The sequence below is a fragment of the Lytechinus pictus genome, chromosome 10 (assembly GCF_037042905.1).
Source record: "Lytechinus pictus isolate F3 Inbred chromosome 10, Lp3.0, whole genome shotgun sequence".
NCBI classification, from domain to species: domain Eukaryota; kingdom Metazoa; phylum Echinodermata; class Echinoidea; order Temnopleuroida; family Toxopneustidae; genus Lytechinus; species Lytechinus pictus.
The window spans coordinates 33,600,965-33,613,038 of NC_087254.1; positions in this window are offsets into that span (position 1 = coordinate 33,600,965).

Here is a 12,074-nt window from a genome sequence, read left to right on the forward strand (position 1 = left end):
CTGCTAGGATCGAAAGCTTAGGCCCCTTTTTACTTTCTAAAAAAGAACTTCGAAGCATAGTTCACCATAAAAAAGAATCCCTAGCCAATTAATCAGTATAATGTATTGTGCGAGTCCAACGGTGGTCGCATGATCTGGCTTTTTATGACCGTGATTCTGAAATAGTGCTTGAAACACTCTAGTTTTAATACTAAAAGCAAACTCATCATAATATGGGGATTATATAGCATGTAACAATTAATTTAAGTTAGTGCACATCAAATGACTATATAAAAGAAAGCTAGCGGCTGGCATGCATGCACCTTAAAGCCTAATTAATTAAAATACTATAATGTATCATGCTATGAACTGTAAAATCAGCAATGCGCAAAACACAACGAATATGGGTAAGCAAATTTCAATATTGAAATACAAAGCTAGTTGGCATGTATTACTTTTAACATGTTTAAAGAGCTTGCGATCGTACTATCCCAATCACTCTAATCTTATTATGAAAGCATAATAAGCTCGATCTATCACTGTCATTTAATTATTCAGGTTATATTTCTGTAGATATTCTAAACTTTCGTATCTACTTGGCCATCATCATTCAGGCGCGTATCCATGCAGGAATTTGAACCCGGTGAGAGGGACAAAAGCATAGAATTTTAAGCACTTTGGGGTTCCAATTTAGTTTGACTCATCAGTGGTATGTAGGCCATACTAAAATTATATGTGCGGGAGCTGTAATTTCTTCACGAGGGGGGTCCAGCTTTCACCAATACTAGGGATGGGGGTATTTTCATCTATGTTTCCCGATTGGACATTCTAAGCAATTTTTGCAACCGTGCCGGAACATGAATAATAATATAATATAGGGTATTTATATTGCGCACATATCCACCTTGTTAGGTGCTCAAGGCGCTCCTATATTACCCGGCTAAGCTAGGCGTTCATAGCGCACACAGCTTTTTAAGGAATTACTTCCTACCGGTACCCATTTACCTCACCTGGGTTGGTTGAATATATAAAACAATAATCACTGATATGCGAGCGAAACGCGAGCTGACTCAATTGTGATATTCTGACCTCGGAATTTGGAAAAAAAATGATCTAGAAACACTTTTGGTATTTAAGAACAGGATGGGCATCTATCTCAACAATTATGCAAGTGCGAAGCGCGAGCTGACAATTTTTGAATTCCCGGCCCAAAACTGGACATTCTAAACACTTTTTGTAACCATAAACAGGATGGGTATATATCTAAATGATTTTTATGCGAGCGCAAAGCGCTAGCTTAAAGCGCTAGCTTAAAGTTTTTGATATTCCGACCCAAAACTGGACATTTTAAGCACATTTCGGGGCACATTTGTAACCATGAGGATGGGTCTCTATCTACACATTTGATGTGAGTGCGAAGCGTGAGCTTAAATATGTTGATAGTCTGACTAAAATTTGGACATTCTAACTGGATAGTTATAGAACAAATAATTTTATGCGAGCGCAAAGCGCTAGCTTAAAATTCTTGATATTTCCGACCCAAAACTGGACATTTCAGCAGCAAATATTGCAACCATGAATAGAATACATATATTTTAAACAATTTATTGTGCGAGTGCAAATCCCGATCTAAAAAATTGATATTCTGACCTAAAATTTTGATATTCTAAGCACTCTTGGTATTTCTGATCAGGATGGTCATCTAACTAATTGATGCGAGCGCGAAACGCGAGCTGAAAATTTTTGATATTCTGCGTAAAAATTTAGACATCCTATTAGTAAGCACTTTCTGTTATCATGAACCGAATGGACATCTAATTAATCGCGACACGCAAACTGATTTTTTTTTTATATTCCGACCAAAAACTTGGACATTCTAAGCACTTAACTAACCATGAACAGGATCGTCACCTCACTGAACAATTTATTGATGTGAGCACGAAGAGCGAAATGAAAACTTTTTATATTCTGACCTAAAACTTGGTAGTTCTAAGCACTTTTGGTAATCATAAACAGGATGGACATCTAAACATTTGATGCAAGCAAACAATGAGTTTGGCACCCCCCCCCCCCCATGTGAAACGTAATTTGGCACCCCACGGTCAAACATCAAATTTGCGCCCCAAATGTCGAATATGAATTTGGCACCCCATCCCTACTTCGAACATAGCTTACGTATACGTAAGATCGTAACTCTATGGACAAACATCAAATTGGCGCCCCCTGTTTCAAACTTCAATTCGGCGCCCCTAGGTCGGAAATCAATTCGGCGCCCCTCTTATGTCGAACATGAATTCGGCGCCCCATGGTAAAACATAAATAAGGCGCCCTTCCCCATGTGAAACGTAATTTGGCACTCCACGATCAAACATCAAATTTGCGCCCCAAATGTCGAATATGAATTTGGCAGCCCATCCCTACTTCGAACATGAATATTTGGCGCCCTAGGACAAACATCAAATTGGCGCCCCCTGTGTCAAACTTCAATTCGGCGCCCCTAGGTCGAAAATCAATTCGGCGCCCCCCTTATGTCGAACATGAATTCGGCGCCCCATGGTAAAACATCAATAAGGCGCCCCCCCCCCCTAAGTCGAATATCAATTCGGCGTCTCCCTATATCGAACTTTCGGCGGACTTTGGTATATTCGGCGCCCCCTAGGTTAGAGATCAATTCGGTGCCCCTACGTCGGACATTAATTCGGCACCCCTAAGTAAAACATCAATTCGGCGCCCCCAACGTTATCATATGGCAACCCTGATATCGAACTTCGATTTCGCCCCCCTATGTCGAACTTCAATTCGGCGTCCCCTAGGTCGAACATAAATTCGGCGCCCCCTATGTCAAACATCAATTCGGCTCCCCTAGGAACAACAATCAATTTGGCACCCCCTATGTCAAACATCGATTCGGCTACCCTAGGTCGAACATCAATTCAGCGCCGCCTTAGATCGAACATCATTTCGGCACCCCTATGTCAATCATCAATTCGGCGCCCTTTTGTCGAACTTCAATTCGACGTCCCCCTAGTTCGAACATTAAATTCGGCGCCTCCTATGTCGAACATCAATTCGGCGCCGCCCTAGGTCGAACAATAATTCGGCACCCCCTATGTAAACATCAATTCAGCGCCCCTATGTCGAACATCTATTCGGCACCCCAAGGTTTTTATTCGGCACCTCCTGTGTCAAACATAAATTCGGTGCCAATATGTCGGACATTAATTCAGCACCCCTAAGTAAAACATCAATTCGGTGCCCCCTATTTCGAAAATCAATTCAGCGCCATCTTATGTCAAACATCAATTCGCCTCCCATCCCTCTTCTTTTCCCCCCTTCTCTCTTTCTTCCCCCTCCCTTCTTCTCGTTCTCTTCTCCTTTCCCTCCTTTTTTCTCCCCCTTTTCTTTCCCACTCTTTTCTTCCTCTTTTTGGCGCCTCCCTTTTTGCCGGGTCCCGAGGCCCTCCAGAATACGCGCATAATCAGGAGATTTTCTCGGCACCACTTTTTTATATGCAACACTTCTATATTTTTTACGCCATCGATCGGAGCACGTAATGTCCAGCCTGCACAAAAACAAAATTGCCATTAAAAAGGAAAAGTCATTTGGGTTTTAGGAACAAAAATCCCGTTGACTGTAAATACTCAATTCTATATTCTCCAAACTTTGTAATAGCATTACGATGATCAGAGGATAGTTGATTTATATTCTGAAAAAGTTATGAAAATAAAATGATCTTTTACAATAATTTGTATTTGGTTTAGGTAATGAGAGCATATTAACATTTCGGAGGGAATATGGAAGAGATTTGGAAATGAATCTCCTTAAGCTGGACTGTACAGGGTGTTTCTAAAAAAGTAACCGAAGTTCAAATGTCAGCTATATAAAACTTACATGATTTATTCTTTTGATTTCTATTTTACATGACTGAGTAACTCATCAACTTTAATTTGACACCTTCCTTGCATCACAATTGTCACGGGATATAGAGTTATGGTCCATCGAAGGCGAATGGTACAAAACCCAATTTTCCACTTTTGTGGTTTTAATGTACAAGCACGGAACCTACTTTGTTGTAAGGTTTTTGTTTCATCAGAGTATTCCCTTCAAAATTTAAGTGAAATCCTATCCCCTCTGTTAACTTTTATCATGTTTACTGGCATTTACATATCAACTGCCTAGATCCTGGTCATTCACCCCTAACTTTTGCACCAGCACCTTCAACGTTTTACGGTACCTCACAGTTGACGCTGCATGTCTTACATTGATCTTCTAACCATAGCAGGCTTTACGAAGAACATTTATCTTATGCTAAACACGTGCCTGTAAGTCACCAATCGAGGATGTGCTTAGCCATAATTTCAGCTTTACACTAGTTATGTAACATTTACTGGAAAAATTTTGTAAGACGGGTAACATTTCACTAAAATTTGCAGGGATAATCTCTGATGAAACCAAATCTTACAACAATGTTGGTTTCGTGCTTGTACATTATAAAACCCCCCAAAGTGGAAAAAGTTGGTTTTGTAACCTTCGCCTACGATGGACCATAACTCTATATCCCGTGACAATTGTGACGCAAGGAAGGTGTCAAATTAAAGTTGATGAGATACTCAGTCATGTAGAATATAAATCACATGAATAAATTATGTATTCTTGATATGGCTTACCTTTGAACTTCGGTTACCTTTTTTTTAGAAACACCCTGTACAGGTACACATTTACTATATATACATCGGGGTTTAGAGTGGCAAATGTATATTTTAAAAAAAAATCGTATTTCATTATTAGAAATAGAAAACAGAGATAGAAATCACCCGAAATTTCATTTTGCCCCAATTAATCGTGGGCCAGGCTGCAACCACTGGTCAGCGCCAGATCGACATTGATCTGTCCCTTAATCATTGAACAGCAGAACAGGGTAGCCAACTACATCATGAATGCCTAGCCAAAAACCGTCGCAAATGCTGCGGTGGGACTCGAACCCCGGGTTGAACCTACACACTGAAATAGGGGTTCAAATTTCGTACAAAGGCAGCACCCAAGGGTTGCTAATGAGAGTAATTGTGTTCATTTAAGTACTTTAAGGATGCAGTTAGTTATATTAAACTCCCGATGGGGTGCAGAGTATTTTTTTTAATGTCAAGTATATTATGCATATTAAAAGGTGAAAAGTTGCACCATTTAGGTTGCAAACGAGTATTTCTTGCTGTAAATTATAATAAAAATGTGCATTTTGCCACCTTTTCCTTTTAAGGTGAAAGATCATACCCAAAGAGCTAAAGTCATTTAGGGAGCAAAAATGTCTTCGTGTGTAGTTGAACAATCAATGAGCAGCGCTTCTCAACCGGTGGGCCGCGAAGCTCTATCAGGTGGGCCGCGAAAAGCTCCAGAGGAAGGAAAAAATAGGGGATGAACTATATAGTATATTTCACAGATATGTCCGAAAATATTAGGTGTGTCCAATGCGTCTACGTGGGTCAAAAAAAGCTAAAACACGCTTATACGTATCATGCATGTCACAAAAGCATGCACATACACACCATGGTAGTTTCGATCTAACTATGATGTGAACCTCATGTGCATGCACATTGCGTATGTCGTTTATTTTCGCCCATTTACCGGACCCTTTGCGTTCAATAGTTCTCCAACTGGTTGTTTCGAAAGTGTTTCAGAGCTTTGTGTTCAAATCAGTTTCACAAAATATTTTTTCATAAAAATTGATGTTTTCTGGGAGGTGGGCCTCGAAAAAAATCTGAGAGTCAAAGTGGTCCTCGCGGGTTAAAAAAAAGTTGAGTAGCGCTGGTATAGAGTATTTACGGGTTCAGAACTGCGATATGGAGCGGAGAAAACAATAGGGGAAGGGAACCATTTTTTTAGATTTAATGGCGTTATCGACAAGGAATCGGCACATTATTTGACTTTCATCTTTTGATCATGCCGTCTGGGCTATTTAGAGACAGCTGCTTTCGTTGATCACAAAAGCAACATCTTTTACACCATATTGTCAGCGGAAATTGATCACGAATGGTTGAACACCTTGCTTTTTTCACATTAATGTAATCGACTGTCAGGCATCACAGGCCATTAATTACCGCAAAATGCCTATTGACTGTGTAAACTAAAAGATAACATATTTTCAAGTGGATGAAAATGTGTTATATTAACGGCACACATCTCCATGCAGGCAGATGAACTGTCAAAAGCTGCAGGCCTACTTTTTGGTTGTTTTGGTGACATTTTGGGAAATACTGATCTATCTGGTTCTTGAGAAAAGAAAAGAAGAACTATAGGGCGGATATGCCTATACATGCAGAGGAAAAAGATGTTATACTAGCCCGTCAATGGGTTTTTTAACTCGTGTGAGCTAATTTGGGCTTTTGAATTTCACAGGTTCCTGACAGATTATACCCAGCGGATGGATTGACTCATTTTCAGCTTTGAAAATTAATGATGACGCCTGTTACTGTGATTTTTCTTCCCAATCATCCCGTATACACCGGGGTTTGCGTCACATGTGCTGTTCTCCTCATGTGTGTTACAGTCGTAGGGAACTTCCTGGTAATCGCAACCTTTCTAAAAACTGAACGTCTTAGGACACCTACATATTATCTTCTTTCCAGTTTAGCCGCTGTAGACCTTTTAAATGGTTTGATCGCAATCCCGTTGGAAGTCTATCGGAAAAATGTATTTTCTGAAATAACGTGCCTTGAAACGTACTCAAGGTATTTTACAGGATTCAGCTTTGTTTGTGGCACCAATAATCTTTTTCATATTTTTATGGTAACATGTGATCGATATATCGCCGTTCATAGACCTTTCCGATACCAAACTATCGTCACCACGAAGCGAATCGCGTTTGGGATACTCGTCAGTTGGTTGTTGACTACTAGTGGGATTATACTTAGCCAAGTCGGCAGATTGGAAGAAGGTCCAACTATCGTTACAGTCTACTGCTCTGGGACTACTTCCCAGTATGCTCTCGGTACTAGAATATGGTATCTTCTTGAGGTGACTGTGATCATCGCATCGGTATCATCCTTACTTATCCTTAACATGCTGATTCTGCGAACGGCAATGCGACATGCTCGTAGAATAGCCGATATGGAGCAGGCTATCGGCGGAGCACAAGGCGATATTACCGCTTCCCGTGTTAAGGCATCACAGAAAGTCACCTTCATCACTCTTGTCTATTTTCTTTGTTCCATTCCAATGAGTGTGCATCTTCTGGTTGTGGTATTCGACACTGAGGATCATCTGTACTCTCGTCCATTTGATGATGCGGCATATTTTATGTATCACTGTGGATCTGCTCTAAATCCTATTATATATTGCTACCACGATCGCATATTCCGTGAAAATGCCCTGAAATATTTCAAGAACAAAACTGTTTGGAGAAAACTTTGTTCCACCGAATCTACCTTTGCTTAAATTGATCTAGGGAGTTTTGTAGACAGGGCGGCAAATGTTATAGAGTATGGTACAATAACTTAACCTAATACGGGAATAATTAACTCCTCGGCTGGCCCATAGCCTAATGGCCACGTAAACCCCCATTCCACAGAGAGCAAGACCTCTGTAAGACCATGAAACTTTCAATAAATTTTCAAAGATCTCTGAGGTCTTTTATAATTCCTGATTGATCTTTAAGTGATCTTCGTGGTCTCCATGATCTCCAAAACTTTTTGGAACGGTTCAAAACAGTCTTTCAAGAAAATGGTCTTTTGATTGTCTTCCAGCGGTCTGTTGATGAACTTTAAAATTTCTTATTAATCTTTCCATGATCTTTTGACAGTCTTTCAAGATATGTGTGGGGATCGAAGACTAATGAGAGATCATTAAAAGATCATTGAAAGACCGCATGGAATGAATTATGAGCCGATCACATGTTGCATAAAAGATCACGGAAAGACCATTGAAAGATATTTATAGGACTATATAGCCTAAGCCCAGTAAGTACCAATCACTTTTTCATAGTTCTTTGAGGGGTGGAACCATTCCACAGAGATGACAAATTCAAGTGATCTTGAAGACTGCTGTATATAAGACCTTGCCAATTTTTGGTCTTTCAAAAGGTCCTTCAAATGTCTCCCTTCTGTAAAATGGGGGCCGTAACGAAGGTCATGTAATGACCGGAGAACCAAAGCGGGCACTTAGACCCAAGATCTTGTAGTGATCATCTCTCCAAAATGTTATTGGCTAGATCAGAGTTTTCTAAAACGATCGATATAACTGCGAGATCTAAGTCTATCTCTTCTACATCATGTAGCAATGGTGAGATCAGGACGGATATCTGGTGGCACTTTTAAGCTTCCCGGCATCGACGAGATGATCACATGGCGAGATCTCGGATAGAATGCCAACCTCCATAAGAACAGATTTATGAACATAATTTGGCAAGATGTAAATCGTTACGACATCAAAGAACATACCAGCTGATCAGATCTCAGTTCTTAAGAATGTAGAAATGGCGGCGAGTTCTCGGATCTCATGTCAACATACATTAGAACGAATGAGTAGAAGACGAGATGATGAGATGCGAGACTTTGAAATCGTTCTGATCATACTCTTCAACATATCGCCAACTGCCATAACGGAAAGATATTTTCAGCTGATAAGCTCTAATTGTCCAGAATGTAGAAAAGACGATCGAGATCCTGATATTAGACATCTGGATAGCTCGTTTAACGCTATCCAGCCCTGCATGAAGATGTTTCTTGCCTCCCCCTCGACATCTTTACCAAAATAATAAATCTGTAACGCGAAAAGATCGCGCCGCGACGTTTCATGACTGTTTATCTTTAAGTCTCGCGCAACTTTTAAGATCGAATTCGCGACGCGAGGGTACATGGTTCCGAAATAACGTATTTTGTAAGTGCATGTTAGACCCAAAACCCGGGGGACACTTAATTGACGAGTGGATACCATGCGCAACCATGGGGTCTCGAAAGCACCCTAAACAAGTATTTTCCATATTCTGAAAATGCACCCCTTAAAAAGTATTGGCGTGTGAAACCCTACCCTTAACAAGTATTGGAAACAAAACGATACCCTTGACAAGTATTCCCTGAAATGAACCCCTTAACAAGTACAATGATATTTTAATTTCTATATATCACGGACGTCGGTTTTACCTTTACCTACATCATATACGGCCCCACCTCGCGCAAGTCGGACTCTAAGCACGTATAGTGTTAACTGTTGGGGCAAGAAGTACATCCTTTATTTTTTAGTCTTTTTACCCTCACAAATTTGACCCTAAACACGTAGCTTTCCTAGCGAAATAGATACCCTTTGTCATTATTTTAGTATTTTTGACACCCTTATTATGTATACGTTCGTAACGTGCCCTATCGACATCCTTTTTACGTGTTTTTTTTGTTGGTCGCGCATGGTATCCACACGTCAATGTAAGTGGCCCCCGTGACCCAAAATTGCTCAAAAATGTGACATTCTAGTAACGTACAAACCCAATCCAAATTATGTAGCCAAAACTCCGATCTTGTCATGTTATTAGAAGAGATAATCATTTAATGTCAAGATGTAAAAACTACGACATAGAAGAACTTGTCAGTTGATATAAGAGCAGATGATTAGATGACAAGCTGCTGAGATCCATGATATTGTCACCTGATATCATTCTCTTCTTCAGAGTGTAGACATGATGAGAGCTCGGTCGGTTCTCATGTCAACATGAATTCATGAGTTATATGACAAAATGGTAATGAAATCCGAGATCTTGTAATCTCATCATCTCTGTAGGCCTATGTTAATTGGTACAACGAGATTTGAGATCTTGTCAGCTGATCTTCGATCTCTTCTTCAGAATGTAGATATGTCGAAATCCGAGATCTTGTCAGCTGATCATTTCTTCTTTAGAATGTAGACATGACGAGAACCGAGATCTGTGGTTTGGACATCTTGATTGAATTTGAAGAATCCATAGTTACGATAGAAGAGATGCAGTATAGAGCTTTGGCTTTGATCGCGTCATGTCTACATCGTTTTTTCTTAGAACAGAGTGATCGGGGGAGCGTTTCATGAAAGGACCGATGTTTAACTGACGAGTCCCGACAGTTACCATAGTAACAGTGCTTCTCAGCCAATCAAATCAAGGGAAGTAATAAGATCTGACAACTTGTCGGACAAAAAAAAATGGTGAAACACTCTCCAGCTGACAAGTTTTGGGATCTCGTAATGATTGTTTACATCTCGCCATTCGATAATCTCTTTGTGATTCGCATTGAGAGTTATTATTATTATCAGCATCATTATTATTATCATCATTATCATTATTATTATCGTTATTATTATTACTATTATCATTCTTGTTATTACTATTATCATTATTATTATTATTATTATTATTATCATTATTGTCATTATTATTATTATAACTTATTCGGCAAATAATACAAAAATACATTTCAGTATAAACAATAAAACATAAGAGTTTGCTTTATTGCTTTAATGTACAAGCTCTGCATGCTTTTCAGTTGGTCATCATTCCCTCTCAATTCATATTTTATTTTGATAATTGTCTATTGTAATTATGTTAATCTTGTATGTATACTCCAAATGTAATATGCTATTATATCAACTGTGAAATAATTGTATTGGAAGTGGACAATAAAAACGATTGAATTGACTTGAATTGAAGTCATATTCATACTTTTAATGATTCATCATTGATTTAATTATTATGATTTCTAACATTGTAGTTATCGATGTTATCTGAATAAACAAATGTTATTCATGCTATCAAATATATTGCAGATTCAAAACAAATTTGCTGATTGGTTGAAATCAATTGAATTGAATTAACACGACTTGTGAGATCTTGTGTTTGATCATGGCTGTGAGGAAGGATATAACCCTATTTGTTCATGTTCTCTTTAAGCGATGATAAAAAGAAATTCTTTGGGAAATTTTACGACGGCCACTTTCTCTTCGACACTATATGGACCATGAACAAACGAAATCTCTTCGAGGGAAAGAATTCCCTTTTCCATACGTATCAGAACTCTGACTGTCGAAAGTTTTAGGATTAGAATTTGGATTTTGTTTTTCGAAAAAAAGAAATGCCGCTTGCTCTGGACATGCTGGACGAACTAGTTGCCTACGTCACGTATAACCTGTTGTAAGATGGGCCTCATTTTCTTCACGAATTCCTGTTTAAATAAATGCCATTATTCATGTCGGCTTATATCAAACATTTTCAGCTCGCGCTTCACATTCACGATAATCGTATAGCCCTATATTGACCCATTTTCTCAGGTCGGATTATTATTATTTTTAAATCAACCACCGCTTATCGCTTGCATTATTTGAATAATAATCCCACTCGAGAGTCCCTGTTACTTTTGAGATATGCATCCCTTTTTGTTCTATAGGGGTTTAAAACGTCCTGTTTTTACATGTTTTAGGTCGGCATCTAAAAAAAAATCAGCTGGCGCTTCGCTAAAGCATGATTTGACAGTCCTTATAATTTCAGTGTATATAAGAATAAAATTCGGTTCACGCATCGCATATCAGTCTTTATAACCCACTCATCCACATCCGTCAGAGCTTTTACCTCTTTGGCGACCGATCTGAACGGTGGCAATATCTTTTTACCCCCCCCCCCCCTCTTGCTATGAGGGTGCGCATCAAAATAATGCAAATAAAACCACATGAAAAGTGGACACCATTGAGGAATATGCCTTCAGGTGAATCCTATAAGACTCGAAGTTGTTGTGATAAACATTATACAATGTATTCCGTTATAAAATCGGTGAAAACATATCACGTAGGGCCTATTTCTCTTCTTTCTTTCTTTTTTAGTTGGGGTCGAAACATAAACTCATAAGATACAAACATGAAAACTGTAGAATATCCCATTCATAATAGACTCCTATGATGAAGGGAACAGTAAACCTAAAACTGTATCGGTCTCTGCATCATCGATTGCCTCAACGTTGGTTCCACAATACTGGAAATCTGGACCCCATATAAGAGTTGCGATTGATCCGATCAACCAAAACTATGGAAAGCCAGCAACATCAACAATGCATGTTTGCTCTTGATATGCCGTAAATTCATACATTCTTTGATTTCTT